A 6,167-nucleotide genomic window follows, 5' to 3' on the forward strand; every position below is an offset into this window, starting at 1 on the left:
CACAGGTTCATTTTCAAAAAAGGCCTGGGTCGTGTAGCAGCCAACAACTCCTCCAGGCTGTCCTGGTGAGGGAGAAGTTCATGGCCCACTTCTCGGCAGAGGGAGCAGTGTCTTGGCAGCCAAAAGAATAGCCCATTTGAAGTCCCAGTGACTTCCCCACAACGGCTCTCAGCCACCCACAAACCTCTAAAGAGCGTTCCTGCCTTTTTAAAAATTTTCTTAATAAATTAGCTCTACTCCAAAATAAACTAACCTCTTTATTCTCTTAACTAATTGGTCTTCACTATGTTCCTATATTTTAGTATATTTTGTCATTAGTATAATATGAAATTAATTCTACATGTGTCAAGTTGTGTGCCAATATTTGCTGTGTAGTGGAACTGAGACATTAGTCATTACAAAAATTTATTTGAGAAAATATTAAAATTCTCAAACAGAAAAACATTAAACATAAATATATAAAATATAACTATTTACAGAGAGATGGGAATAAAAAAAGGACCCAGCTTAAAGTGGAAGAGCCTCAGGGAGAAAAATAAGAACATTGTTTCTGCCCTGGAGAGCCTGCTGCCTCATCAGAAAACGACTGATTGCTAGGGTCCAATGTTTCCAAATTTAACACAGCTGTGCATTTTTCAAAAACTAATTTATAAATTTGAAATTTCACTAATACTCTCGTCTGAGGCGGCATGCTCTCCAGAGCAGGAACAAGGCTGCTCCATTGGAGACTGGCGTGGCCTCTTCAGGGACTCCAGGATGGCCAGCTCCACCGCCGATGGACCGTCCTGGGACCCGTCCCTCGTCCGCCTCGGAGCTGTCCTCCTCTGTGGGCCTGTAAAACAAAGCACAAAACAACACAAAGAAATGAGAAGGCTGCTACTAGATTTTCATTTTCAACATTGAAAAACACAGGATATAAACAGATTGGTTGTAGATATTTAGTAAAGGTAATCACAAGGGAATCCCACAGAGTAAAAAGCCATCAGAGCTTGCTGTACATACCTGTGGGTGCAGCAGCAGGAGAAGCAACAGGGGATGCTCTGCTGCAGAATCAGTTGACTCTGTCAAGACAATATTAAATGTTGACAGGTTGAAAACAATAGTCATAGAGAAAGTATTTACAGTGGTCCCTCATTTATTGCAGCAGGGGTTCTCAGAATAACTAGCCCCTCGCCACGCACTTATGCTGCGTTTTGTCTTCTTCTGCCTGCCACTTTTGTGCGCCTTTTTCCCTCCCGGTGCAGGTGTCTATTTCCGAATGAGGGTCATAGTTATGGGTGTTTTTGTGCTGTTTTTTCTATTGGACGTGATGGTTATCAAAACCAAACATGATAAATTTGGCAAGCGCAGGAGACACGACATGGAGGAGATTTGTCAATCAGGCTGCAGAATGCAGTGCTCATTGTTGACAGCTGTACTGTGCAATAAAAAACTGCGAAAAAGCGAGGCAGTGACGGATGAACAGCGGGACCACTGTATACTGTTTATTAATAAACAATAACATATATTCCTATATGACAACATACACAGCAGTGGGCGGGCTTGCTAGCTTTAGCACAGCTTTCCCGGGTCAGTCAAAAATTTCAACAGAGAAATGAATGAACTCACCAGGTTGCCGGATCTCTTCACATATCTTCCTCCAAGTAGGTCCTTTTTATTCCTGTCTCAGTACAGAAAGCAGCTGGTGTCCTACAGCGTTGATTAGCCCTTCCTCCATATTAAATGAAGAGTGAAGGGCTTTGGCTGGATTTGCCCCTTTGACCTAGGTCAGAGCCACGTCACCAGGCTCCTGATTGGTTGTCGCGGCACGAATTGACGCTGGAGTTCAGATTTTTCCAACTCGAGCGGTAGACGCGATACGCGCAAATGCACAAAATGCAACACAAAAACTTGCGCGCATATTTTCATTCGCGCGTCAAATGCGCCAGTCGCGCTACTCTGACGCGCGTTTGTTCCATATTTTTTTCATCTGTGGATAATGGTTCTCATTATCGTGGTTCGCTGGAGTCCCACAACTTTAAGCCTCATTTAGGTGATTTCTTGATTGAGAACAGGGATGGCAATAATCAGGAAATTGAACTCAGCTTCAAAGATGAGTTCAGATGATCCACAGATGTACTACACCACAGTTAATTTATGTTATAATTTGTTTTATCACATATAAATGTTTCAATATTTAATATAAAACATTTAAGTGTTACTAATATACAAAAAATAGGAAATGAGTAAGGAGGCAAACTTTTTTTTCACATATGTCTGTATATTTTTTTTCAAAAGTATATACAGACAACCAACAAGTGTCTGAACCACTGCAGGTTTACCAACTGACCACTCATCCATCAGTAAAGTAAAAAATAAGGTGATTTTCCTAATTTGGAGCATTGTCAGTACAGTTTACATGTGGTCCCTGTTATGATCTGGCCAGTTGTCTTGTGGTCACAGGACTCAGCAGCACTAAGCAGAGCCTTGTAGGCTCCAGGCAGTGAGAAAGCGGAGCATCACGCATTTTACAGCTGTAGATGAAAAACTGTTAACATGATGTGTGTAGGAAGGAAATTTTCTACTATAGCAGCAACATCACCAATTTGTATAAAGACATGAAAGACGGAAAAAGATAAATCTTTCTCATGGATTGGGCAGCAAAAGAAACAAAGAGTAAAAGAAAAGAAATCCTTGGACGGACCCAGATCCCTGTCACAGAGACAGAGGTCAGTGTCACAGCCCTTTCAAAAAGACACTAAATAAGCTCAAATAGTGGTGAAAATAATGTTTCAGTCATTATTGAAAAGCGCCTGGAGGCGACTGTTGTTGTGATTTGGAGCTATACAAATAAAACTGAATTGAATTATTGAACATTAATGAATGTGGAAGAGTTATGGTAGAAAAACAAAATTAGAAAATTCAAACTGTAATGAAAGATTGATATTGTGTTTCTTTTAGCTTTTTGGGTTATTTTACTTATTGTCACGGTCCTGGGTCGGTGACCCAGTGTTGAGTTTCTTGTGTCTCAGAGTTTTTGTATTATGATCTTAGTTCTCTTTGTTGCCCCAGTTTATTCTATAGTCTAGCATCTTAGTTTGGCTTTCTTGTATTCTGTTTAGTTTTCTGAGTATGTAGTAGCTGCCCTCTGTGTCTCTTTGTTGTTGTTCTGTGTTTCTTAGTTGCTCTGTCTCCCCTAGTCAAGTCTGCTTCTGTGCTACTTCCTGTTTTACTTTGAAGGTCTGTGTCTCATGTGAGTGTATCCTACTTTGCTTCCTTGTCTCGTCAGTTCTGATTTCCCCCAGCTGTGCTCTCCTTTTGTGTCTCATTCCCCTCGTTATTTCCCAGTGTATTTAAGCCCTGTGTTTCTCTATGTCAGTGTCGCGGTCTCCCTCATGCTGTGTGTGATTCTTCCCGTGTCTCCTGGTGTACATTACAATTAGTTTTTCCCAGTTTAGTTTTATATTGTTTGTGATCTGTTTTCCAGCAATAAAGCTGTGCTTTTGAGTTCAATTTCTGTCCCCGTGAGTTTGCGTTTGGGTCCAATTCCTGCCTGCCACACAGCCGAAACATGACAGAAGATCGCGACCATTACACGGACCCAGCAAACCGCTCTCAGCTGCGTGAGCGTCAGGATGCTGCCTTTGCCCAGCTGGAGGAGGAGCTTCGCTTGAGGCCGTGGCGCAATCCTGACTACGGGCGGATTTTCCGAGGAACTCGGCTGGCTCTCGGCTGGCTCTCGGCTGGCTCTCGGCGATCCCCGGAGCTGCCGAAAGCCCCCACCTGCTGCTTCACCTGCACCCAAGCCGCTTCAGGTGGGAATTCTCGGCATCTCTTCAGATGCCCACGCTCCAGCCTCGGCGTCGCCGCTCTGCACGCCGGAGGCTCAGCTGTTTTCTCCGCCCGCTTCCCTTCCCGAAGGAAGCGGCACACACGCCGCCATAAACTGGACATTGCTGACCAACCTATGGTGGTGAGTTACAATGACTGTTTTTCTCCGCTTCTCTGGACATAAAAGACAAACTCACTTCTGATCCTTTTGGTGTGTCCCTGCTGGATGATGACATTGACTGGGACAATTATTTTCGTTCAGCTCCCTGGGAGGGGGTTAATTAAGGACAATTCACACACTTCAAACCCTTGAAAACTGCTAAATTCATTATTCATTATTCATTTTTGATAGGTCTGTTTTGTTGACCCAGTATATATTAATCCTGAGCCTACCCATTCTAAGACTACTCGTGTTCCTGCTCCCAGGGCAGCTCGGGCCCAGCGTGCACCCCTGCACCCGTACCAGTTCCTCGTGTGAGGGAGGTTGGGGCCCAGTTGGTCCCGCTTTGATTTCCAGGCCGGCTGAGGCCCTGTCAGTTTCTGCACCCGTACCAGCTCCTCGGGTGAGAACGGCAGCTGCCGTGCCGGTGACGGTCCCGGCTTCTATGGTGAGGGGGGCTGTGAACCAGTCCACCCCTGCACCCATGCCGGTCCCCAGGGTGAGGTCAGCCAGGATACAGCCCGTCTCCGCACCCGTACCTACTCCTCGGGTGGGAGCGGCAGTGTCCGGCAGGCCTGCACCTGTTCCTGTTTCTGCTGAAGGCTCAGGCGAGCCCACCCAGCAGTCCTCCCTGTGTTCCAGAGGGTCAGGAGACTTAAGGCCACAACCATCATCACCACCATCACTACTGTATGCATTTCAGTCTATAGCACAGTCATTAGCTCTGTTAGCAGCTCAGTCCATAGTTCAATTTCCTGTGTTACCGTTAGCTCAGCCCTTCACCCACTGTGCAGCTCACCCTTCTATTCAACCAGAAGGGGACCGCATCTCTCTAATAAATCCCGGACAGACTGTTTGCACTGCACAGCCCCAGCCGTTGCATCCTGAGCCGCCTGTGTGCCCTGTGCAGCTTCAGTTAGCGTCCCTTCAGCCAGAGGTCTCCGTACCTGCTGGCTCTGTCTGTTTATTCAGCTGGGGGTTCAGGAGAACCGCACCAGCCTCGTGCCTCGTCAGCTGGAGGGTGGCAAATGTCACACAGTTTGATCTATATTATTGTGCTAAACTTCATGTGTTACAGCGACAACATGCAAACCTTCGTTATTAACTGCAGCTTCAACACTGAGCTGCAAACATGCTTTTCCCGCAGTAACATGACGATAAGAACACATGTTCGTTGATTACAGCACAGTGTGAAAGTGACAGAGAGCACACAGTGTGTTAGGACGATTTGGAAATCCAACATTTTTGTCGTTTGGACATTTTAACTTAAATATAGAAAACAAAAACGTAAGCGCGTATGTGTCCTTACAGCATGGATAAAAAGGCCGTTTGCGAGCTGTCCTTTCGCTTACGGCCATACCACCCTGAACACGCCCGATCTCGTCTGATCTCGGACGCTAAGCAGGGTCGGGCCTGGTCAGTACTTGGATGGGAGACCGCCTGGGAATACCAGGTGCTGTAAGCTTTTGCACTTCGACACACAAACTGCAGAGGGCGCTGCTCTTTAGGAAAAAACTTCATGACCTCTCTCCTAATTTTTTGCATGTGTACAGTTAAAAAATTAAAACAACAATCATCTCTGCAGCTTATTGGAGACACTCTCGTGATTCTGTTGTAGAGCAGAGCTTCAGCTCAGTGTGACTTCATGAGTCTGAAAGCTCCAGGATGACAAAAATACACCAACATCATTCCTCACTTTACTTTCTGGACAAAGATGAGGTTACACAAGAAAAGCTGCCGATATGTGAAGATTTATACTCAAATTATATTCTTGTATTTGTATCTTGCTGATAATAAATAATAATAAAAGCTGTTGCACACGTTCTTCTCTCTGCCAAAGCAACACTGTCCTGTTAATAGGATTTGTTTTATTCATATATAACTTTGTAAAAAGCATTTTAATGCTGTGAGTAATGACTTTACTGTTGGGCGACGTGTCTGTTACGCCGCTCAGCTCTGTCGGACCAGGATGGCCGAGTGGTGAAGGCGTTGGACTTTTGTCCACGTGGGTTCAAACCCCACTCCTGGTAGAGAAATTAACCTGTAGCCAGCGTACAAATGATCCATAGGGAGTGGACCAGAGAGAAGACAGTGTTCGATTCCTCAGAAGTGACAAAGCTGGACGGGCTTTTGGATGTGCTGAAAGTTCATGTGAATGTGTCCTGTTGAATACAAAAATGGCAGTGGTGTGGAAGAT

At 45.2% G+C, this 6,167-nt stretch overlaps 1 non-coding gene across 1 annotated transcript; it reads left to right on the forward strand.

Annotated features, from left to right (window-relative positions):
- The first annotated feature begins 5,316 nt into the window (after positions 1-5,316).
- On the forward strand, positions 5,317-5,435 carry LOC120436566. Its single transcript, XR_005610550.1, has one exon. It is a non-coding gene; the product is annotated as a 5S ribosomal RNA (ribosomal RNA).
- The last annotated feature ends 732 nt before the right edge of the window (positions 5,436-6,167 follow it).

The sequence above is a fragment of the Oreochromis aureus genome, linkage group 23 (assembly GCF_013358895.1).
Source record: "Oreochromis aureus strain Israel breed Guangdong linkage group 23, ZZ_aureus, whole genome shotgun sequence".
Lineage (NCBI taxonomy): Eukaryota > Metazoa > Chordata > Actinopteri > Cichliformes > Cichlidae > Oreochromis > Oreochromis aureus.